General features: G+C 42.1%; 1 protein-coding gene across 1 annotated transcript in view; it reads right to left on the bottom strand.

Annotated features, from left to right (window-relative positions):
* Window positions 1-25,250, bottom strand: part of LOC144475018 (uncharacterized) — a 55,186-nt gene that overhangs the window by 22,391 nt on the left and 7,545 nt on the right. The window lies entirely within an intron of this gene.

The following is a 25,250-nucleotide window of genomic DNA, read 5'->3' on the forward strand; positions in this document are numbered from 1 at the left end:
GAGGCGAGAGAGAGTGTTGCACTCACAACCGGTGGCCCGGTAAAAGTGGCGGAGAAGCTGTGGAAGAGCGGCAAGAAGAATCCCGTCGGCCGTGGATCCTCCCCCCTTCTGCCTTTTTCTTCCCTAACCCTAAAAAACCACAGACGAAGCAGGATTTCTAAATCCGTCAAACGGCCAGTTATATTTAGAAGCAAATGTATTTTTCTCCACCGGTTTCTCTCTCTCTCTCTCTCTTTCTCTGTGTCTCCGCGTGGACGCCGCGCGTTTTTTTCCTTTTCGGGTCCTTTTGTTTCGCGGAGATGAAACCAGGTGAAACGATCGCGCACAAATGAATATAGAAGCAGAAAATGAATTTTCGGATCGCTTTATAATACCCCCCCGCGCGCCAAAGTGCACGCAATAATGAAACGAGAAAAGCTCCTTGGGTCCTCGACGCGTTCTTCAGGGAGCCGACGAAAAACATTCTTGCCCGGTGAGCTGTGAACCCAGCCCCCCTCGAGACAGCGGACTTTCAATATCGGGTGCGCGCATTGAACAACCTATTTTACCGCGGCGTGTCTCTCTCTCTCTCTCTCTCTCTCGTTTTCTGGTGGTATAGGTTCTGCGCGCGTGCCACCGCCGCGACTTTTATGCCGTGAACCTCTAGCGCTGAAATTCTTTCACGCGGAAAAATATTGGAAAGGGAAAACGCGCGTCGCCGGCCGCCGCCGCCCGTCCGCTTTACATGGAATTAAGTCTAAAGCGTTTCAACGGGCTCCCTCGAGCGTTAAAAAAATGATACCACGGGCCACGCTTTTCCAAACGGTCGCAATCCGCGTCGCCCCCCTTCCTCCCTCCTCCGGGGGGTCTTTATTACTTTTTAAAAGCCTCGCGTTCGATGCATTTAACGCGCGTTGCCGACGCGATATTCTCCTGTTTTGCGGATCAAGCGACCCGCGCGATCGTCGAACATTTTTCACGTGTACCAACCTGGCGCGCGCGCGCGCGGGGTTAATGTTTGTCTTTTTGTTACATAAAAATCACTGCGCTCTCGACTACGATATTTTCTTTTATTATTGCATAAATGGCAATAATTGTTCCTCTTGCTCCTCGGTCGCCATATTGAAAGCCAGCTTCAAAAAGAAATAATTAGGTTACTGAAATAACGTTGCGCTTGAATATTTTATAATTGAATGCAGTTGTAAATATATATTATGTTTTAAATTAGATTTTTCCTAGATGAGAATAATTGGACAGAAGATTATTCGCTTTTATTGCGTAAACGGAGGAAACGAGCTACAGCGACGAGTGTTAATTTGAACCATCGACCATTTACCTTGTAACACGTAACATTAAGAAATATTTATCGCGCGTAATAGCGGCCGGGGCCTTGGCGTTAAACAGTTCCGCTTTGGTGCCATCAGCGAAGTTTTATGTAAACTAATTAATACGTCGGCGCTCGTCGCCGTGAAGCAACAATGTACGCTGCCTTAAGTAAACGCGCGACGGTCTACAGTCCCTACGAATTGCAAATTAACGAAAATTCGGTAATAAAAATAACGAATCTTCGAAATAGATCAGCCTGAATTACGTGTTGTAATTAGGGTTGGCGACGAGACCACCTGATTATTGTAACGCGGATCGGCGAAATGCCGATCGAAATGCGGCGGTAACGATATGCAAATATCGCTTGCAAATACCGTAGAATGGAGCGCAATTTGCTGCGTTTTCGTCGAATTCACGCGGATTGCTGTTCGGGGGGAGCAACGATAATTGTCCGAAGCAAATTTCCATGCCGGCACAAGTGACATTAATGCGAGGATAGCTAACGATAATTTAGTAAATATTTAGTAAATATTCTAATAAATATTTTAGTACATATTTTACTAAATATTTTAATAGATATTTTGATCAATATTTTAATAAATATTTTAATGAATACTTTAATCAATATTTAAATCATTTCAAGACATTTCATATACGCCAACCTAATATGACACTGCTGTCATATTAGCTGCAAGAACAAACGCGATTCCAATGGACTGTACTGTAGGACGAAGAAATCCGTAGGTGTTCATTACAAAGAAATCTGCAAATCCGAGCCTGTTGAGTAGAATTTAATGGCAGCGGCAAACTGGAATCGATGAAAAATCAATGCAACTGCTTCAGACACGCTCTGATAGACTGCGACGGCCGAGTCTCGCGCAATTCGACGGCCAGGCACAAGCCACACTTGTTCGCGCTTTCTTTTCCATCGAATTCGCGGGATTATCTCAACATTTTCATTTTTTCATGATCGCAACACCTGTTTCCGTCTCATTAAGAAATCGTCGCGCGCGAATCTCGTTCGAATAGATTAAATAAAGTTTAGCGTCTTCGAAATCGAGAACATCAAGAGAAAAAGATACTAATTTTACTTTTATGTCTATGGTATAGTCTTGTCGATTTAGGAATTTGTCGATGCACGAATATTTTCTAACTAAATGCCTGTAAAATCGGCTAGCATTAACATAACGTTACATCATGTAATGGAACGTTAACAGTTGTCCCGGCGGTCACAATACGAACCAATAAGCAACAATGCCGATAACAATGTGTGTCAGTGAATGTATACGAGGCCTGGACAAAATGAAAGCAGTTCATAAGGCGGAATAAACAGTAAGGAACAATAATATTACGTGCGCATTGAATTCGCTTTACTGAAACCATTGTGCGATTGTACAATTGTGAGTATTTTCTCGCGTTTTCAAAGGCTTCGCATTATTATTGTCCTCGACCGTTTTAACTCTTTCCCGTATGGTTATTATTACGCTGAGAAACCTAGAATAATGTTCAAAAATTAGCTGGATAAACTTTTTACATTTTCTACCTTTTAACAGAGTTTGATAATATTATAATTATAACAAAAATTCCACTTTACGCCTTAATAGCTTTAAAAGTAGAGCTGTGATAATTCAATTACATTATAATTTGTAATTACTGTAATTTATTTGCATAGTATTTTGTAAACGTAATAATAATAAAATAAATGACTATAAAATATGTGAAACCCGATGAAAATGAATTTCGCCGAAACTTAAAATGGTTTTAACGAAGATTCGATTAAACGACGAATGGTTTCGCGAAAATTACGATCGAAGAACAACGTTCTTCCGCGAACGCAGAATTTGTGAATCTGCTAATATCTCTTTACAAGGATGCCGCATAAAAATTCGCGATCCAGATGTCCGACACGCCGCGAGATATCGTAGCACGATAAAAGAGACCGGTGGGACAAAACACGCGTTCCTGTTGCAATCGCGAGCCGGCTCACGCAAGAATTTAGAAAGTGATCGTAAAAAATTCGCTCGAAGAAATTCCAGCTAGGCACGATCAAAAGTTGCGCGATGCCGCAGCTGCCGCGCGCTCTTCTCGAATTGCACCGCGCGAAATTCCGCTCATTGTTGATGGCACGCGGGCACGGACCGAGAGCATTTTTCCGACGTCCGCGGCGGTCCGGCAACATTTGGTCGCAACGTGCAACGGGAGCCACCCAGCGACGACTGTTTATACAGGCGATCGCCTTGCAGCAACAATTCGCGCGAGTTTCATTGCCTTTGCAATGATTGGCTATGGTTTAAGGGATAGTTTTATCATTGCAATTAATATTGGGTTATATCAATAATATATTAAATATAATATGCAATAATTAATAACGTATACTATTTATATATGTATACTAATTGCAAAATATAGTAACGAATAGTCTACGGATTTTTATACGAGATATAAAAATTGTAGAATACATTGTATCTTATGTATAGCGCAGTCTGATTGTTTTTCGGCTCCATTACGCTGACATCGGAATTACTTAATACAAATATACCCCGTACAGTATCTAACAACGTTTGTTACATTATCCATTTGGAGTTAATAGCGCGTGAAATGCGCTTTTACCGTGCACAGAGTTTGTTCTCGTTTATTACTACATCATCGGGCCATTACTCATTTACGGCATCGTTGCTCCGCGAGTTCTCAATACGAAGCAATACACGTATATACCTGTCGAGAGGCATTTGCCGAAGGTGAGTCGGATTCCTCTAACGCGTGTAATCAAGCGATCACAATGAACTCTCCGGCGCCGATTGGATTCAGTTTGCGAATTCTGAAACAACGATCGGCACGGAACGTTCTCTTGGGCACAACCGTTGCTTTTCTATGCATAACGAATGGTCACGGCCATTTCATCTATCAATTGTTCCACGGGATAAATGGAGATTTATTAGCTTTTTTTCTTCTTACCTGTATCAACGACAGGGTGACTCACACAGAGTCTGCTCGCACAGAAAACATTATCATATTCGTTTATCCGTGTTATCAGCACATGTCTAATGATTTATTTCTGACGGCGATCATTCGCCAGCTGGCGAACACCTTTCCATTATTCTCAAATCATTCCTTCGTCGTTAATTCCATCTTCATAAATAAAATTGCTACGTTTTTTTTTATAAGGCTCGAGATAAGTAAAACCGCGTTATGATCGCGTGTTCTACTTTGGTGCTGCTAAATGGAGACGTTGAATCATGAGAAGAACTGGAGCTGCGTGTCGAAACGCTTGGAAATGCGAACGCGAATGCGGCAGAGCATATGTTAAATTGCGCTAATCTCTGTAACGGATAAGATTACCGAGCGATCTTGTGAAAGATCGCGAAAGGTGGTAAGCAACCGGCGAGATGATCGCGGAGTGGCCTAAGTGAATCACGAGGTGCTCGCGAGAGCTCGGACCTTGCGCGCTAAATTCAGCGAGCAGTTCCCAGCACGTGGGAATTTCCCTTAAGGAAACATATTCGCGCGTGTACTATAGCAGTAGCAGTATTGTAGCTTAGAAAATTTGTTATAGTTTATATTTTTGTTATAGTCATATTCGTTATAGTTTAACGGCAGAGAGAAAAGTGATGCATCTGTCGCGAGATTTGCATCGGCACGCATCGCTGCGTCGCGTAGAAGAAAAAAACTATGGCAGGCGATAATTTATGAATCCTCCTCTAGCGTTCATCGACTAGTGTTCATCGACATAGATATCGGGGTGAAAGATACTCGAGGAATTTAACGGTCCTAATTAGCAGCCTCGTATATCGGAGCGTGCATAATGGATTCCAGGTGGATTCCACGTTGCCGCGATTACGAAAGCAAACCCGAACACCCCCAGGGTCATCGATGAAGTAACGTCGATGCACCGAGAGAGAGATTCAGGGTCGCGCGCGCGGCAGCACGCTGATCCCGATTCGTTTCGATACGCTATGCCACCGCAAACGTGGCTAATAAAGGCACTCTTCTCGTGCACGCGCGCGCAAGCGAGCGAGCGAGCGAGCGCACGCGTGTAATCTAGCGCGTGCACGCCGGAAGGGAGCAAAAACTGCGAGAACGCTTTCAAAAGAGAAACGGAGATGAAGCGACGGAGGGAAAGAGAACAAGAGAGGGAAAGAAAAAGAGAGAAAGAGAGAGAGAGAGAGCGTAGTGAAACGCCGTTTGTTCGGTTCTTTTCAATCGCCGGGCGTGGTAGCGGCGTTAATGGGACACGCGCAGCCATTCACGCGTGAATTATGAAAATTGACTATACGGGGGAGCGAGTTTGCTGAGCGACAGCCCCGTGAACAGGGACCAGCCCGGGCTCTCTCGCTCATGGAGATATTTCCCGAGAACCGTGCAGAATTCCCATGAAATTCACAAAGGCGACTCTCGCTAAACCGAAAATCCCGATCTTTTTGGGGGAGGCAGCCAGCGTCGATCGAAGTGTCAGGATAGCTCCTTTTTATTGCTACCGTTTGATTCTCCAGGGGGAAACACGTTCTAACAGCTTATTCGTGTTTTCCTATTTTCACGCATTTCGTACAATTTAAATTGCTCGAATATAATACAATAAATGTGAACTTTTTTTATTAGCTGAATTTTTCTTAGCTAAGGTATTAAACAATTTTTGATATTTGCCTTCCGCGAATGTTTCCATAAAATTTCACGAAATAGCAAATATGAAATGTCTTTGTTTCTGTTTTGTCGTTGTGGAACACCATCGCTACGTCATCAAACTGTGATCTCGTGCAATCGTGCCGGCGATATGACCCACTTCCGGTCAAACATGAAGTACAAAACGTGCATACGTTTGACAACTCTGTAATTATTACATCTCCGTTCAAGTTCGCTGGGAACGAACCGGGTGAACAATTTTTCGTGTCATGTAAAACTATCGCAGGCTCGAAACGAACGTTAAAAGAACTAGAATTGAATTTGGCAAAGAAATAATTTGAGCTTATAATTGTTAGACGTATTCTATCATTCATTTGAATATTGCGTATTCATATTCATAAAATATTGAATATTTTAGGGTCGAGTCATTTTTTTTGTCTTTAAACTATTTTGGCTTACTGTCAAAGGACGAATATAGTTTTCATCCTTATTTTAAATAAAGCAATCGAACGGTTCATCAAATATTTATCGGGCATCTCATTCGAAACCTTATCGCGGAAGGGCCAAGGGCCGAAACAGCAAGCGAGCAAAAGTTCGAAAGAAATAAGTTTACAAGTTTTTCAGAATGTGGAGGGAACGTGCCGAATCGACCGATGCCGGGAAGATATGTGTATCAAAGAAGAGGCAAGTTGGCAGAAGAATGGCTACTCGAGCTCAACCCATTCCCCTTTATCTCTGTTCCGTAGGAAAGGTGCTGAATTTTCTGATATAAGACACTTTCGCGATCAAAGATATACAACGGGCCGTGAAAGGGAAAAGAGGCTTGATCTATTTTTTTTCCTTGCTTTTTGTCTATCCATCGCGCGCGCTCTTCGGTAACAAGTGTTGGGAATTCTGTGTTACATCAGCAACTGCCATAAGCCGACTTCCACGGAAAAATATACAGGGTGTTCCAGCGTCGGCGATACAATAGCGAAACTGGTGATTTTACATAATAGAAAAAATCAGAAATATGAAATAAAATTTGTTCGGTTAAGGCTAGTGGTTAAGGATGCATTAATTTATCCATTTCATTCTTCTTCAAAACAGTATTTATACTAAAAGGATGTTAAACAAAAGAAAATGAACAGGTACAACTGTACCTAATAAAAACGGTAATGGACCATTAATTCGATACTTTTCGTATTTTCATGTACCTGTTAAGACCGTGTAACAAAGATAACTAAAACGATAGCGGTTTGAATAAAAATACCGAAACGGCGCGATTAAAAGCTAATTTTATGCGAAGTAGGAATCACTTAGCTTTATTGCACCCGACAATGTATATGGTACCTGTAAGAGCTTTCTATATCGGCTGGGAATAAAACAGCGAGGTTTTGTCGAAACGATTGTCTGGCCCCTTAGTCACCGAACGAATAGCGAAACCAATTAGTTCGATCCGTTTCGCCCCGGGAAAAGGGGGTTCGACGGGAAGAAATAAACAGAGGGATTTTTGTGGGCGACCATTAAATTTTCTGGAAAATTTTCCGTACGCTGGCAGCGAGCTGTAAATTACATCGCAACGAATCACCCAATCCTCCACAAATAAAATACTTCTTTTTATTGCCACTGTTCTCCTCCTCCTGTCTCTCTCTCTTCCCCCTCTCTTCTTCTCTCTTGGTCTGACGTTTAAACAGCCGTAAATTTGTTGCCCGGGCGTTGATTACTTTGTCATTAACGATCCAAAGCACGTGATCATGCTTTATCACGTCACGGTCATTTTAATCTCCGATGTCGTCTAGCTGATAACTATAGGTTTTTTTTCGACCTGTACCGACGTTGCAGAATTTTATACACTTTATGAATAGTTTTCCTTTTTAGATAATTTCGTAAAAAATCTTCCATACTATAACTTAACATGTTCCACTAAATAAAATACTGTACGCAAAATTGACATCGGCCAGAGTCTCGCAGAATGCACACACTGCACTACCAAGGCCGAAAAGAAACAGCGTCCACGGGAGAATGCGATTCCGAATGGTACCGGTCGTGTTTTACATAGGTCCTTTATTCCAGCCGGCCGGCGTCCACCAATTTCTCTCGCGGAACCCGACAGAAAAAACACCGATGAGAGGAGAGACTTTCCGCGTGCGTCACGTGCAATTAGGTCCGGTTTCCTGGCCGGTTCGGGGCGTGCGTGTACGGAGCCGTCGGAATTGATTACCCGACGGTACGTATGTATCTCGTTTAATTTCGAGTCCACCTTGAAGTCACTGGCGGGCACCGGGACGAGACCCACGGGCACTTTAATACCTTCATTCCGGTCGGCTAAGGTCGACCACACCGGCACAATCCCGGATGCTTCGATAAGCCGGCGAAAATTCCCTTTTCCAATCCGTCGGCACGTAGGGGAAGAGCTAGGGAAGAGAAAGAAAGGCCGAGAGAGAAAAATAGCGATAGAGAAATATAGAGAAAGAGAGAGAGAAAAATAGCGATACAGAAAGAAAGCGAGAGAAAAATAGCGAAAGAGAAAAATAACAATAGAGAAAAATAGCGATAGAGAAAAATAGCAATAGAGAAAAATAGCGATAGAAAGACCAGTAATATCTCCGAGGGGCAACGCGCCCTGAAGCTACGCCAATGGGGCCGATCGCGGGGAATTTGGATGCACCACGGTCAAGGTAAGAGGGTCAGCAAGGTGCATGTGTAGCGAAAATAAACAAAGCCGACGTACGCCACCGTTCCCGGGCAACGGGGCCCATTGTGCCGCGGCCGCTCAGGTGAATCACGAGCCGAATGTGTATTTTTAAACCGTTTGAACCCTTCGCCCCCTCTGCCTTTTTTAGCTGTTTGGGATCCCGACTTTTTACGTTGTTCCCGCAGCGAAGGGACAACGTGTTTTCGCCTCGACGTGAAAGATTAACCTACGCGACAACCCGGCTCCCATTTCCGAACTATATTTGTGTTATTGGGAACTGTAGCCCGAATACTAAAACTTTGGTCTTTCGAGAGTCTTTTTTCCAACTCTCTGTGTTTTGATTCTTTATTGGAGTCGCTTATGCTTGTCACAGCTTCGGCAGTCTCAACATAGGTTCACTGTTAGTCTACGCCAAATAGTTTCACAAAATTTAAATACTTAATTTAAGGATGACAAAGCACGCCAGCTGCACGCTTATGCTTGGTCTGATATACTAGTAATTTATTTAACAATAAATGTTCCCCAGGGATTACAAAGAATACCCGGGGGTACAACGTTGAATTAAACAATTCTCGCTTCGAGTAACAGGGACTGCCAGCAACACCAAAAGAAGAAAAAAGAAGAAGAACGCTCTAACGAACGTTTTACTATTTTCGCACGCTTATGCTTGGTCTGATACACTATATTTCATACAGAGACAGGCGCGAGTCAACGCGCGTGAATTGATGAAAACGTAGAAGACGGAAATATATCGGCGAGTGAACGCGCACGGAACACGTGCGCGCGGCAGGGATCTAACAAATGCCCTTGAAGAACATAAACGGGACACATAACGCGCGGCGATAGTTCCCGGCCTATTAAAACGAATTGTTAGGAGAGATCAAAGTTGTTCGGCAAATAAAATGACTGGCTGTGATCGTTTACTCACGCCTTACGGGTTTATCTACTACGCGTTCAGCGTAGAGTACGAACGGTACACGCGCGACATATGTTCCTCTCTTTCTGTGTACTGCGCGGATGGATGTGTCCATTGTTTTTGCCGTGTCAAATATCCCGCACACGGGAAGGGACCGTTTACGCTATGAATACACGCTTTCGGCGGGGATTCATAAATCATCGCCGTTTTACGAGATCGTTAATAACGGCGACGATACTTCGAGCCACCGAAATAAGGTCTGCCCGATCACCTTCGGTTGATCGCGTGAACTCGGCGAAAGGTTATTGCAATTTTTCAGACGATCCAGTGGAAATTTTCGGTTTTGAAATTATTTTTATAATATCACAATTGCCAGCCAATTGTAACATTGAAGAATATGTTACATTATAAATTAGTTTACTTATACTTAAGAACTTGATTTACTAGAATCATACACTGTTCATTCCAAGTAATAGCAAAATTTAAAAAAAGGTATTAGAGTAATTGTTTTATAAATTGCTACATTTAGTCCAGTTTTAAAAAGAGTTACACCGTTTTTCAAGCTGTCTTAAATGCACGTCCACCGCTGTACATGTAACGTCTGAAATCATCAGTTGTTTGCATTTCTCGAATTTTTCGTTTCTCATATTACCAACATTTTCGCAAACAATTGTGTAACCGGAGGTTAACGTATCGAAGCTAAACGTTGACGAGTTGCGGACAAAAATTCGAAACTCGGTTCACAGGCTTAGAAGAACCTGGATGCCAGCCATTTTTCTCTACAGTGAACGACCGGAACACGGCTTCCGAAAAAAAATCTTCTATAATATATCGGACGTCTCCGGTGAGTTACTAAAGCGGACGGCGCATCGCCAAAGAGCACTATAAATTCGTCTTTCAGAGTTTAAATACTTTTCCTCTGCCGTCCGTCATCGGCGTATCCGCGCATATAAATGGCGTCGATTTTTCACCAACAAAGAACGCCGTGGAATATTAAAGACACGGGGCTTAAAAGGTTCCCTTTTCTGAGACTGTCCGACATGCGGCGCCGCCACCGCAGCGCCTTTTACACGCGTTGCTCTCCTTCTTCGCACGTGAATTTCACGTGTATAAATCTTTCTAACGCTGTTGGGAGCAGCACCCTACTTCTTCGGAATTTATCGCGGAACGAGGAGCATCTGCCGCGGCTTGAAAGAAATCCATAAATCGTATAGTTTCGCGCGCGTCCGACGATAACGAGTCGTGCCGAGATAAGCCGAAATAACTCCGGAACCGTTCGATTACATTCTAATAAATCAACGGGCCACCGCTCTCGAGTTCGTTTCTTCCCCGTCGAGCTGCTTTCGAGCAAAAAATACTAAGATTGCCACAGCTGTTTTAGCATATATTGGTAAACAATTAATTATTTCCGCGTTGCTTAACTGAATAAGAATAAGCATAAATAATAAGCAATCTGTGGTCTTAAAAATACTGACCAATTTTTAATAACTAAAGAAAACTAAAAATTCGCAATTGCTAGAAGCTTATATAAATAAAAAGTGTCTTCAATCTCAGTATTCGATTAGCCATTGTGGATTGATCCAAGCATGGTCTGCCGAACGTAACATCCACAAATCTGAAAAACCCGCAACATCAGAGCTCGATTTCCTTTAGCAAATATTGCTTACCAGAGACATTGAAGATCCACTTTATCACAGTGTACATATACACCTGTGCCCCTGACTTCTGATAATATTTTCCTTATCGCCGTTGGGGTCGAGCTCGAGTTGTCTAGCATCGAGAGTGCATCATAAAACACCGCTGTGTACATCGTAGACGCACTCGAAACCACCGAAGGCTCTCCACCGGCCAGAACTTGATAAGAGACGTAGAGGGTTCGCGCGAGCGACGCGCGAGGCCAAAACGGGTAGAAGAACCGTCGAGGTCGAAAATAAGGCGGAGGCGTAGGTGGCTTCTGTTTGGTCTCAATGTCGACGGTCGTACCCTCTCTCCATCAATGTCCGCGAATCCTAAATATTATTCCCACCGGTATGAGGCTTCTGCTCCTGTAACGTTGCCTCGCGCCCGCGCTGGTCCAAGCGATGCGCCCAACAGTCTGGAAACTTTTGGCCAACGGCCAAAATACACCACCCGGAGAGAGGGCGCGCTTTCAGTTTCTACGCCCAGAGAATCTTTTCTGGGGGTCTCTCGCCGCGATGATCGAGCTTTCATCGCCGCGCGTTCTTGCGCGGCCAGCCACTTCGCCGGCTCGAGAACGTTCGCAAACGCGACACAGCTTTTCGAAGCTTTATTCCCTCGTCGACAAGACACATGCTTGCGTCCTTCTTTAGAGATTCCTTCGAGTCCTTGGTCCTTCTCCTACTGGTCTTATTATCTTTGTCTGCTGCGGCGCGCAGTAAAGCGATGACGTTGCGTCCAAGTCGATGAACTTTTAATAGAAATCTGAGAGAAAAGCTGAGAAAGCTGTTACGTCTTGTAATTATGATTACATCTTGTATATTATTTGTACACGTCTCCCATATCTCTTCCAGACTTTCACGTTTTCTATACTCCTCTATTTCTTCTATGCTCTAGCATTCATTTCTTTTACGTTTCTTGCACGTTGTTCGCATAATTCTCGTCTCGCAGGGAAGAGACGCCCGGGTAGTTAACCCTAAGGCTATATAGTAATTATAAGCAGTACTATAAATTCTGTTCGCCGTGAAATGGAGCCGAGTGTGTGACTTATCGTGTTATATGTTCGACAGTTCCATTATGACGCCTCTCTTGGATACTCTGATCGGTCACGTAGGGACCAAGTAATTGGTGTAATAAAATTCCGATCGTGCAACGCCATTCCCCCTTAAATAGGGTTTGATTATCGGCTACTTTCGATTATGGTATATATCATTGTTGAAAGTGAATCGAGCACAGGTTGACATGCTTTTGTTTCACGCGTGGACTTCTTTATGCGTTGTTATAGTAATTGTTTCAAGGACGGCGTGGACGATTTCGTTGAAAATGATAGGAAGATTCTGCAACGGCATGATATAAATTAGGTAGTGCCAGCTATAGATAGTGCGGCTAGAGTAATTTATTAGAGTAATATTATAGATGCATTAGAGTAACTTATAAATGTGTTAAAATAACTTATAAATGCATTAGGGTAACCTATAAATTTCCCAAACTTTTCATTCCATTTATTTGCATTTTGGAGACGGCCTTCAATGAAATGCTGCACATGCTCCTGTCGTTGCACAATTGTACCAGCCAATTACAATCAATTTCGAAAGCTGATTTGTTTCGGTAGTCATCCGCCGATTCTTAGAACGTTGTTCAATTGCTTGTTTGCAACGCCGTATTTGCTGTCACAAAACAATCGCAGTGCGCGAAACGGTGAACGATACACTGCAACAATACGTAAGTTCAAATCGGTTTGCACTTCTTAATCCTTCAAATATCAGTAACAAATAGACGAACAACGATTAAAAAATTCCTGTCTTTTTTTCTGGAGAATTTTCACAAGTTTAAAGCGACATGGCTTTTCAATTTTCCCCGATTAAATTGCAAGAATTTGTACAGGATCTTCATACAGGAATTCTAAATTCCGTTTTGAGAAAATAACAGCGCAAAGAATCTATTCTGCCATCTAGAACATTCCATACACTGAGAAAAGAAGAAACGCGATATTGGTTCTCCCAGATGTACAGGTTTATTTAGCATTCTATGCGATGCTCGCAAGTTCAACAAACGCGTAAGAACACGCAGTTCACAGACAAGTATTATAATTCGTATTACAGAAACTCGAGAAACAGTTCTAATAATATTAAATCGAAGTGATAACCGTAACGGGACCGAAAGTGATTCGAATGTCGAAGATTGTATCGTTGAAAGCAACGCAAAACTATCTCGGTCCCGATTACAGGCGCGCTAAATGCATTCGCTTCCACCAGATACCTTAACGGCTAAATAGCCTTTTTTACGTCTATTATTAGTTACCGGCAACTGTTCTTTTTTTTCCATTTACAATTCATGTTGTAACAGTTTATACCTTTTTTTCTTTCGCGTGTAGAAAGATAACGATGCTAATGGCACCTTTATAATGTTATAAAAAAGGTATGCAGGTATTGTAACCGGGTATTACGTAGACTGTAGAGCGTAGATCATCGCGGTCTACTTTTCAATTTTTATTACCGTGCTATACTTCCTCTCAAACGTATTAAATAAAAATATACAACGGACGCGTGAATTTCCTCGCGCGATTCAGGAAATTCTCAACCGCGTCGACTTTCATCTTTTTTAATGCTACAGTGTATGCCGGTTGGAGGGTGCATCGGCTCTGCTTTCCAATTTACGAGCGTGTTATACTTGTTCCGTGATAAAACAATGTATTAGACAGAAAATTTATTACCGTGATCCAGGAAATTGCGAACAGCGTTTAAATTATTTGTCTTTGAGGTTAGGATGCGAATCATTTGAACGCTTTATATGCTGCTTAGATTAAGTAAAAAAGCCCGGCGTTTGACTAAAGATCGGCAAGTCTAGTTACTATACTATACTTTATTTGTCACAGACGGATAAAATCGTCGATTAATTACATCCAAGCCCAATCGCGCATTTCGCTATCGACGATCCTTCATTTCGTTCGCATTCGCTCCGATTCGGATCGGAAGGAAACGCGCTGCTCGCCTCCGTGGTCAATTAAAATGCAACGGTGCACAAAGTGATCGGCGATGAAAATTTCGTACGATTTCCATTACTTTGTCTTAATTAAATCGGTCCGGGGGGGATCGAACGACGATTTTAATCTTCCGAAGAGTTCGCGGAGCGTGATCCTGAATCGAGCTAATTAGCTTTCTCTGTTTGCCGGGGAACTCCGCGAACACAAGCCTCCCCCCCCCTTTGATAGGGATCATCGGCTCTCGGCTCGTTTCCCGAGGGAATCTTCCAGGATTTTGTTGCTGGAAAAAGGTACGCGGCCGGCTCTCGATCGATCTTAGATAATTCGGTTAAACGGACTATCGGGTTCAAACGATCGCATCTGTTCGGCCGACTAACTGGTTTAGTTGACGAATTGACCCGGCCGGTTAACCCTCCTAGACGCGCGTGAGATGATCTCCTCTTCGCGTTCGGGAGATTTCGACGTCGGCTTCTATATCGGTCGATTACGCGACAAGATTTGCGGGCTTTTTTCTTTCTTATTAGCACCGTTTATCGATCCATCGAACGGAGTTCAATTGGCCGAGGGTCTTTTAGTTTTTCAGGTCAAAGGAACCGATTCTTTTGTGTCTTTCCGATCGCCGCCATTTTAGTTCTTCGATTCGAGATAAAACGTCCTTTCGCAGTAATAAATCTAAAATGAAATATCATTAACACAATTCTAATATTATCGATTATTTTTCTGAATAGATTTTATTTTTAATTTTGAAATGTAATATTTTACATTTCAAAATTAAATGATTTTTTTTCTTTCACACCGCCGTGTGTCGCCTTCTCGCAGTTTGTCGGCGTTTCATGCAGCGAGGCTTTTCAAGGTCGCGGAAAAGTCGAGCTCCTTCACCGAGTGAAGGTGGCCTTTCGGTCTCCGCTTGGCTAATCGAACGAGACAATGCCTCGGGTACGACTGAATCTCTACCCGAGAGAGTTCTCCTATATTTTGCATCGAGAGGAAAACCATTCGCACACGAACGCTATGTGATTAAAAAAAATATATAAAAGCATCGAATTTTCACGTAACATTTGAGTTCAAATTTGTTGGCAGTAATTAATCATTAGTAATTATTAATAATTCCCAGTTAGATTCGCGTCAATATTACCTATTTACAATCTGTTGATCACAGTCGATTATTACTTTGCGGTACGAGTTGGTAACTATGCAAAAGATGACTAGCGCTTTATGGTATAATAACCAGGAAGAATACACGTGATGTAACGATCGACAAGATATAAGAATAAATCGGAGATCTTGTGGATGTTCCGTGAAATCGTAGAGTCGAACACAAAAGATTCAGTAACGAACTTACGAAGTTGTGGTTGCTTTGATTGCTTTTGTAGAAGTGCGTACGGTATATACTCAGTCAACTTGAGACCTTTCCTTAACCCCTTCCACTATAATAACGAGTCAGACTCGTGACAAAGATTTCATGCAAAATCTACTAAATATTATTAATTTCTTTTAAATCGAAATCAATTCGAATTTTTCTATTATCAAAGTATAGAAACGAAACTAAATAAAGACGATAGAAGTAATAAAAATGATCTGGTCCTATCAAGGACAATTTAGTGTTAACCAATGCAACGTGAAAGGAGTCACAGTGGAATAAAAATAAAATTTAAAAATGAAACTGGATAATCAAATAACAATATTTCTGCTCTGGGTTCGCAAAGATCCCTGTATCGCCGTTCGAGTGTTAATTACAGCATCATCTGGAAGAACGATGGTAATCCTTTCGCTCCTTCTTATCCTGCGTTAAATCGTGAGATTGACAGTGCCAACACGAGTTTAGGGGGTCAGGGCGGACGATCGTTGAAATTTTACGTATGTTACGCTTACTTTTCGATTCTGGCTCGCCGTCACGTGACAGACGACCGTCAGAGCCCGTCGCGCAGGTTGTGAAACAGTGTCAGTGACCGACAGCCTAAGGCCACCAGACCGCTTTGCACCAACCGACGACTCAAAGTCATTTAAGTATCATTCACACTAAAAAAGGTCCTCGATCTGATTAACCCGACCTGCTCTACGGTCGAATCTTCTCTATCCGGTTTCGACAATATTTCGCAATCGTGTCAAAGCGTCGAGCTACGTTCTATTAGCTTCCCTGTTTAGAAAAATCTGGCATCGTAGAACCAAAAAATGCGATACAATATATAAATAATTTTACATTTTTTATTGCAACGTACTATACGAGTATGCCATAAAAATTGTATCAAAACTTCAAGACTTACTCCATAAATAATTTACTAAATTTCAAAATGATAAATAGTTCACAAATAATACTGGTGCTCGTAATTTCAATTTTAGTCACCATTTTCAATCTGATCATAATAAATAAGTATAATCATTTTGATAATATTATATGAATGGCGTAAACATTGACCCTTTAAATTTTTATTTATTACAGACAAATTTCAATTTCAGACAATCAGAACGTCTGGTAGCATCTTCAATTCGCGTTATCGCGACCTTTGCGACGCGTTCCGTCCACGGAGAAAGAACCGGCGCGATTTTATCGTCGGCTGTGGAACACTGTTCCTTGTAAGCTCCAGATAAATGTCACCGGCTACGTGTCTCCCCGAGACGCACACACGACACGGTGGTCTGCGGCTGTGGCAATCCGTTACGGAGACGCAACGCGGGGACCTATGGTAGACCGATTCGATTCGATCGATCGCGAACGAGTTCGAAGTGCGTTTGGCAGCCGCGGTCGCTGGCCCTGAGAAAGCCTCATCCCTCTCGTCGAGATCGAGTTCGATGTGGTTTGACACTGACCCACACACCAGTGGTTGGCCCACTTACGCGACTTCGTGGCAACATCGTAGCCCGGCGTTGCCAATCATCACGGGTTCCATAGGTTTTTCCCCCCTTGGCGCGACCGAATTTCTAAGTTCTACGCCTATGTTCTCGCATGAAAATATAGCGTTTATGCATCGACAGTGTTTTTCGATTCGATGGAAGAGATGGGATCGTTTCAACCTCTTCGACGACACATCTGCGCGTGTTTTATGTTTTATGTTGGTTGCCATTTTGATTTTTGTTTTATTAGGCTGGGAATTAATGATCTTTAACGCAAAGGAATAAGTTCCAGGTTTTGAAGCCGAGTGATCGTCGTTGATCGTTTTGATTTCTTTTATTGGATATTGACCTCGATTCTTTAGCGAAACTTGCATGGATTTCTCTATTTTCAATGCTTTATTTTTTCGTGGTAATGGTGGATGTAAAAAATAGTTTATAATGTCCGCGACGAGTAAACAAAATGACGATCAATAGTGAGTAACCGTAATAAATTATGTGAATAGATCAACAACTAATAGATGGATAATTTTCAAATATGAAAATAGTCTTTTAAAATGATTATTAAAAATTGTCTTATAATCACAACGTCGAACAAGGGACAATTCTTAAGTGTTTTTTAATTGGTGGTAATTCGGTTTTACGATGGGAAACGTCTCTCGGGAAAGGCAATTGAACCCCGTCAACAGAAATAAAAATACTACTTTTAGATTGCACGATATCAATACTTCAATTGGCCCGCCGTCCACTGTTTCGTCGTGTGTTCAGACCACATTGTTTAATCGTCGCGTTAACAACATCAAATTAACCGGAACAGACAAAGTTTTTAATTGTTAATTCGAAAAAGGTGGTTTAATCATTTTTGTAACAAAAATTTCAATTATAATAAAAAATTAAATAGATTGTTCCCTAAAATAATTCAGTACTTTGGTACAAAGTGCAATGACCGAAAACATTTCTGAAAACGCAAGAATTGACAATTTTCAAGCAATTATTGCACAGAAAACGAACTATACACACATTGCCACAATAATGCGTACACCATGTTTGTACTTTTACGCATTTTTCAGTCCATGCTACAAGAAGAACAAGATGGTCAAAGAGTAAATAACAAACCTTTTATTTCTAAAGAAAATTTTAGAAAACATTCTGAGTTCTAAGCAACAATCTACACAGCATATTCTAGAAACTGTAATTAGAAAACAATGCTGCACAAACGTCAGTCTTAAAATAGCACAAGGTTATCGTGAAACATTATTAAACGTAAAAATTAATTTTTCATAGCACAATGTAAATATTAATTATACATAGTACAATAAAAAAATCTCGTATGATCTACGTCTTGAAACGACGACATTGAATCAGGAATAATCTTTTAGCAGAAATAACGCAACGATGGTAAACTGTATGCAAGTATAAAGATAAGATAAGTAGGACTGCAATTTCTTGCGACCTTTTCTTCCACGTTGTGAACACTTGCTTTAAATATTGCTAGAAAATACTATACTATATAACAAGTTTTAACAGAGTTCAATTAATATATTTAATCTCGAGATCTTTAGACTTTCCTTCTGCTTTAGTGCAAAAATGAGATAATAAATAAAGTCTTACAGTTCTTGAGATACAAATTCAAAAACTCACTTTTGTGTAATATTTTGTCTGATCACAATAACGTAATAATTAAACAATCGCGTTTTATAATTAATTGTAAATGTCAATTTACTCGATTTAAAAACGTCACGAAATTATGATTGTTATGGGAGTCGAGAATTTATTAATTACTGCTCAGTGATTAAAACTCGTGAAAGACGATTAGCTAAAGCGTTGATCAGCCTAGCTGCACTTTAGGAACACTCGCGTGGGAATTTCCAACCGGATTCTGCACCTGTGATGCAGGTCCATTTAACGCCTTGGCCGTATAACCGAGAAGGGGATATAATACGGAGAAAAATAGCTCCGTTGTTAATCATAGTTTTATATGGTCGTAGGCTGGCGCGCGCACACCCCGGTTAATTGAGGATCGTCTAATTGATTCAGCTGCTATCGAATATGGAATGAAAATGTGCCGGATGACTTTGTTGGAACGGTAACCAAAGAGCCGGGCATGGAAACGCGATGAATTCTATCAATGCTCGGTCGTCTGTAAAGTCTGCGAAACCCGGTCGAACCAGAAAGAAAGGATTGAATCGGAGCGGCGGGACTTATCAATCGACTCGCTGAATGGGGAGCATAACCGTCGAACATAACTCCATTTTAAATCGATAGTTTTATCTGCAAGCGTTTATATTATAAAATAATACGCCATGAGTTTCCTTTGTTTTTTCCTGAGTTTTTTCACGTGCAATAGTTTGAAAAATTAATCGATAATTTTAAAATACTTTTGCATTCAGAAACATATAGTCTTCGTTCTGTCATTTGCGATACTTTAACAGACAATTGTTTCATTCCTAAATGAAACTACATACGCCGCGAGCAACGACTTCTGTCAAGCAAAAGTGGGAAAAAATGAAAGTTATTTAGGGAAATTGAGGTTACGTAGATAAATATAGAGACCTCGATCGTACTGTCAATTTATAACGGAGTTTCCACATCGGGGCATTTTTAAAGCAGTTCTCCAGAAAGTTATCCAATAATGAAAACGTTTAAATAGACAGACCAGACAAATATATCTGTCTATTTGCAATTTAGAACACCGTCGACCTACTTTTCCTCTTACTTTTATAATAATCCGAACTCTTCGAATTCCGTGCGAATAAAACGATCGTTAAATAATTAAATTATAACAAACAAAGTTTGCAAGGTTTCAAGTAAATTGACTTGCACTTGCTAATTTGTAAATAAGAATATTTATTGAACCAATAACTGAGAGTAATTTGGAGTTCGAGTAAGCGTTGGAAGAACAATGTAAACTAGGAGTGCGCAGGTTCGTGAAATTTAAGGCATAATTAAGATTATAAACCTGTGAAAGTTGAACGAATAACAGCTGAAACCTTTGAGCGACAGTGTATTGTATTAGCTTGGAAACTATGAAACGGGCGCTGCAGCTGTATACCGGCTAAGCAAAAACGCCCGTTTCATAGTTTCCAACCTGAACATTGTCTTTTACTTTAAAGCAACGTAAACAGGTACCAACCCCAAATTTAAATAGCACAGCGTTCCTTCATTGGAAAATTCCTATAGTTGTATCCAGTCGTATTGCAGTCGACCGTCTATAGGGGTAATCGGACCTATACATATAAGGTCCGGGGACGGATTATACTGCGGTCAAGTTATTGTGTTCGGTATTTTATTGTAGGTTCGACTCGTAACGCCAGGTAATCGATACTTAAATACCTGGATCCGTGGGTTTACGCCTCCATTGTAATTATTCCCGGTAATCGTACACGCGGTCGCAGGTAAGCGACCACTGAAAGCGAAGATCGCTGAAATCCTTGAAAACTGGTCGCGTATTGTCGATGGTACGATATAGAACGCTGACAAAAGGAAACAACCATGAGTGGGGCGTTTAACATAATAATTAGGGAAACACCTGCGCCGAGCAACAAGCCATTTACATTGTTTTCTATTTTCCCGTTATCCATTGATGTGCAAGCAACGCGGCCCTCCTGCTCGATTGTTACAATATCAATGAAATGAATTTTAATCAACGGAGACAAGAACGATCGGCATAGCGATGCACGTATTCCAGTTTAAAAGGAGTCCAAAGCTCTCGCTATAGCGAAACGAGTGCTCCAAATACGCTACTCGATTATTATTTAAAAATTTTCTTGCCGCCTTCCTTTGTTAAATATGAAGCAAATATATTTTGTCTAAGTTCCAATAAAATTTTGTTCTTTAATATATAAAATTTAATAAATTATGTCTTTTAATTTTTAATAATTAACTCGTTAGGTGTCGAACGTCTCTGCAAAAATTCCCACAATATTAAAGTCATTCGAGATGAAGCTAAAATTTACCGTAGTAAATATCAATTCAATTTTTCTGGACCGGGATAAAAATAAGCTGGATAATTTAAGAAACAATTGGATTTCAATGATCAAATGACTTTCGTTGGCTAGCTTTCTTCGCGATTCTAGACGCGGTTTAAAACTGTTCCGGTGCGGTGGAAGGCGACAGTTGCTCGCTGAATGCCTTATGAAGCAGACGAACGGACATCCTGGCGGTTACGTAACTTTGCCCCCGGATGGCGAGCCTAATCTCTGCCGTCCACTGTTCGCGCCTCCGTTGTTCTTTCTCCACGGAGGTTTTTCGGGAACCCGCGCGCCTTTCTCCGAACCTCGACGACGACGCGAAGAGATGGCTTTCGAACGAGGTCGCAAGGCGTCGGGCGTGCCGAGCTCGCCTGGTCAAAATTCGAGACACCCACGCGCGACGCGATGGATTTGCACAACCTGGCCCTTGAACGTGAAATCATTTCGCAGACGGAGCTCGATCGCGAAACAACCGTATCAGGGTTAACGCCGCGGTTCTCCATATTCTGAAGTTCGCGACTGAAAGCTTGTCCGCATCCGTAAAACATTTTGTTTTTTTTAAAATTAGTTATTCATCGTCGCATGAACCACTGATGGGTTGATCGTAAAACATTGTAAATATCATAGGGTGTCGTATTCTGTTTTTGGTATTATCCGTTGCTTTTGTTCACGTAAAAAGGACATTAATCCTTTGAGATCTAAGTTATATGATTTTTATCTCTCACTAAATCGTTCTTCTCTATATTTTAATTTAGTAATTTTAATTTAGTAATTTATTAAGCGTTAACGAATCATAGAAAATTATTTGACATTCGTTGAATTGAATATTGTTCAACGACTCTAGGCTTGGGTCGACGTTAATCTTTCAAGATCGCCTCTGTTACAATTCAGGGAACAAGTTGAATAACATTCCTGTATCGTAGAAACCGTTCTTTCCCATGCTGTTCGTCGTGCCCGTTAAAAATACAAGATCTTTTAGACTTACGTGACTCAGAAATGGTGCGGCGCTTGAACTCCGCTAGAGTTCACCGGTGAAAAATTTCGAGCGAAGTTCCATTTGAATTTTATTCGTCTCGTTGCTCGATAAAACTTTCATTTCTTTCCAAAAATTCAGTCCATGGAGGAATAAACATTGTCCGTTGCACAAAGAAAAAGTCGAAACGTATTATTTGAATTTCTGCTGCGCCGCGCAACCGACTCCAATTTTCCGACCTTGGCGCGTCCGTTGCGACATTTAGAGAAGGCACACGGACGAAACACAGTCGCGTCAAGCATCACACCTTCGCGATGATGACATCGAAACTGTTAGGGCACACGGTTTACCGTAACATTAAACTGTCGCGCTGCTTCCTACGACCTGGCTTCAACGCGGTTTTTCTGTTCTTGGCAATACTTCGCCGCACCGGCGCAACATCATTTCGTTCCAACAATCAACACGACCCGAGGTAAACACGCGCAAGAAGCCGCCGCTAGACACACGACAATCAAATCGCGTTGGGATAGGTAGTACCACGATAATTGCGCGCGGCCTAAAACTGCATCGCTGGCGAAAAGTGTTCGATCGAACAAAGTAAGAGTTCATCGTTATGCATCGGGCGTTGCGCATCGTGCAAGGTAAATTTCAGGGAAATAATCTTTTTGAAAGCGTTATTCACCTGTGCGACTATTACTATAATTAACCATATAATAATCTTTTTGAAAGCGTTATACATAAGTAATATAAAAGTTACTTTCGTCTCTCAATAATTCCCAACACGTTCAAAATAACACAATAATATTATTTTAAAATGCCCAAAGACAGCAGTCTAGCAATTCCGTCACACCTTCGATTAACAGTCGAGGCTCGTCGCAGAGCAAGGTATCGAGGCCTTATGGCGCTGTGCGGAGACAGTTTTCGTGACCTCAGACAACCGGAGAGCCGACGCGAGGCTAACCTCGTAAAGGAGTCCGCAAGGATCCAATGATTCGATTGACTTCAGTCTCGAAACGTGAGCTCATAAAGTTCTCCCGACCTCTTTACAACGACGCCGCCTCGCGCCGTCCGTCGCGAATGCGAAACACGTATCGTTAATTTGTTATACGGGCTGGGTTACGAGCTCCGTGCGCCGTCTACGCGATACGTACGCCACCGATACAAAGGAGAATCGAGAAATTCAGTTTGACGGAGAATTCGTGATCGTACTTGGAACATCGGATTCGCAGGGGTTCGAAAGGATTCGGGGGTTGGTTAACCCCTTAGGCACGACGCGCCATTATAGTGACTTTCGCGGATGTTTCGTGCTTTGCTCAATTTTATTATTAGTGATTAAATTTGTAAGCGATCTCTGAGATGGTCGCCGGTCAGGCGGCGTACTGTTTATGTCTCGGGGATAAGAGGTCTCTGTTTGGGAGATGAGATGGTTCGTCGAGGGGAGGAGGCCCTTTTCCAAAGGGCCAAATTAAACGATTAAAGTGAAAGTATATATACGTGGCGGAATCCTGACCAACAATAACGAGAGGATAAGCGCAGAAAAAGCGGCGGATAAATCGTTTTCGGAATTTCGGTGAACGAAGCCGGCTCTCTCGGCCGGCGCGCTCCTCGCCGAAATCTGCTCCCGGAGTTATTCCCGCACGATCAAAATTGACGAACGGCTTACACAGAAATACAGTTCGGTTCATCACGCCCGCCATTGAATAGTTAATACCTATTTTCGTTTCGACGGATACAACCACCGAGCGCGCTCCTGCCCCGGCATTTTATTCGGCCCCGCCGGACCATGAGAAAATCCCGTGGAACGGATCCGAGGCTAAAATCCCGTATCGGGGGCCACGATTGGTCGGCACTTGATTGAATTGGCAGTCAGTGCAGGGCATTAGGTTCGCCATCCAAAGGATTGAATTTCTGTCACAATTATCGACCCCCTTGCGCCGTCGTTTCGTTTGTATATCAAGCACCTCTGCCGGGATCCGTCCCTCCAATCCGGGTCTAAGCGCAGCTGCGGCCTTTTCGTATCCGGGAATAAATCTAAACAGAAATTCGACTGCGGGATTCACGGATCCGATGGATATATGTATTTCGAGGGGATTCTGTGCGACGGATGGTATTAGGGATAATCGAGGTATCCTTGGGAAAGCCTGCGCGAAGGAAGCTTGACTTTGCCGACTGCGCTTTGCACCTTGCGAGTAAAACTTGCTAAAATATATTCGACAAAGTATTTCGAACATCGCTTGATTTTTTACATTTTAACCCCCAGAGGGTGAACTTTGTTTTCACAACTTTATTCAGCAATTTTAAAAAACGTATTTCTATGAGCTCTACTTTCTACTAAAAGAAAACAATTGAATTAATAGAAAAAAATTTTCCTTCGATCCCCAACTGTTACAATTTACACGAAGATCAACAGCTTAGCGATAGCAGTTCGGAATCAACAATTGAATCAACGGTTCCGTGTGTTGGTGAATGAACGACCGGGCAAACACAACGTGAACTGTGGTTTAATTCCCGTTCGTCCAATACCAAAACGCTTTTGTCCCACCAAACACGATAATAAACTGTGGACTTTAAATGCCGTTAGCAGACGTTATTCGACGAATCAGTAGAATAGAAATACTTAATAACGCGGGTATAGCACGCGCACACATAGACGATCGTTCCCTGCCTTCTGTTGCGTCGCTTTGAGAATGAAGACGCAACGATAAAGATTAGACACGATCCTACGACATTTTATTGGCTAGCAGGTCGCTTCTGTCTTCTTATACGTAGTCTTTCGCTCGGTTATCGCTAATCCTCTCTTCTCTCTTTGCCTCTCCTAATCTCTCCGTCTCTCGTTCTCTCGCGTGTCCAGCGTGACCGAGGCAAACGTCTGCCTAATGTCAGCTTGACCTATGATACGACACCACCGATACAATTACATAGAAGGCGGTCGGGAAAGATTGATTGTGCAGAAGGGAATTCTGTGTAATCGCGGCACGCTTTGGTTTTGTAGACTTTTTTTTCTATAAATAACGTAAAGGTACGAGAACGATAAAATATACCTTGAGAACAATTAAACAATTTTCACAAGGCTCGCGAGACGCGTAAATAAACGTCTCGATTAACCTACTGAAACGGCGAGTATTGCGCTTTAATTGCCCCCCCCCCCCTTTCCCCCTTCCATCATCAACCACGGTTCATCGAAAATTTTCTCACACTCCCGATGAGTATCTTCGACACGCGGTTAGCTTCGAAATAAGAGTGTCATGGCCGGGGTCGCGCGACTACGTGTACAAACTTTTGTGCACTTTCCTCTTTAACAT

Source organism: Augochlora pura, chromosome 9 (assembly GCF_028453695.1).
Source record: "Augochlora pura isolate Apur16 chromosome 9, APUR_v2.2.1, whole genome shotgun sequence".
In the NCBI taxonomy this organism is placed as follows: domain Eukaryota; kingdom Metazoa; phylum Arthropoda; class Insecta; order Hymenoptera; family Halictidae; genus Augochlora; species Augochlora pura.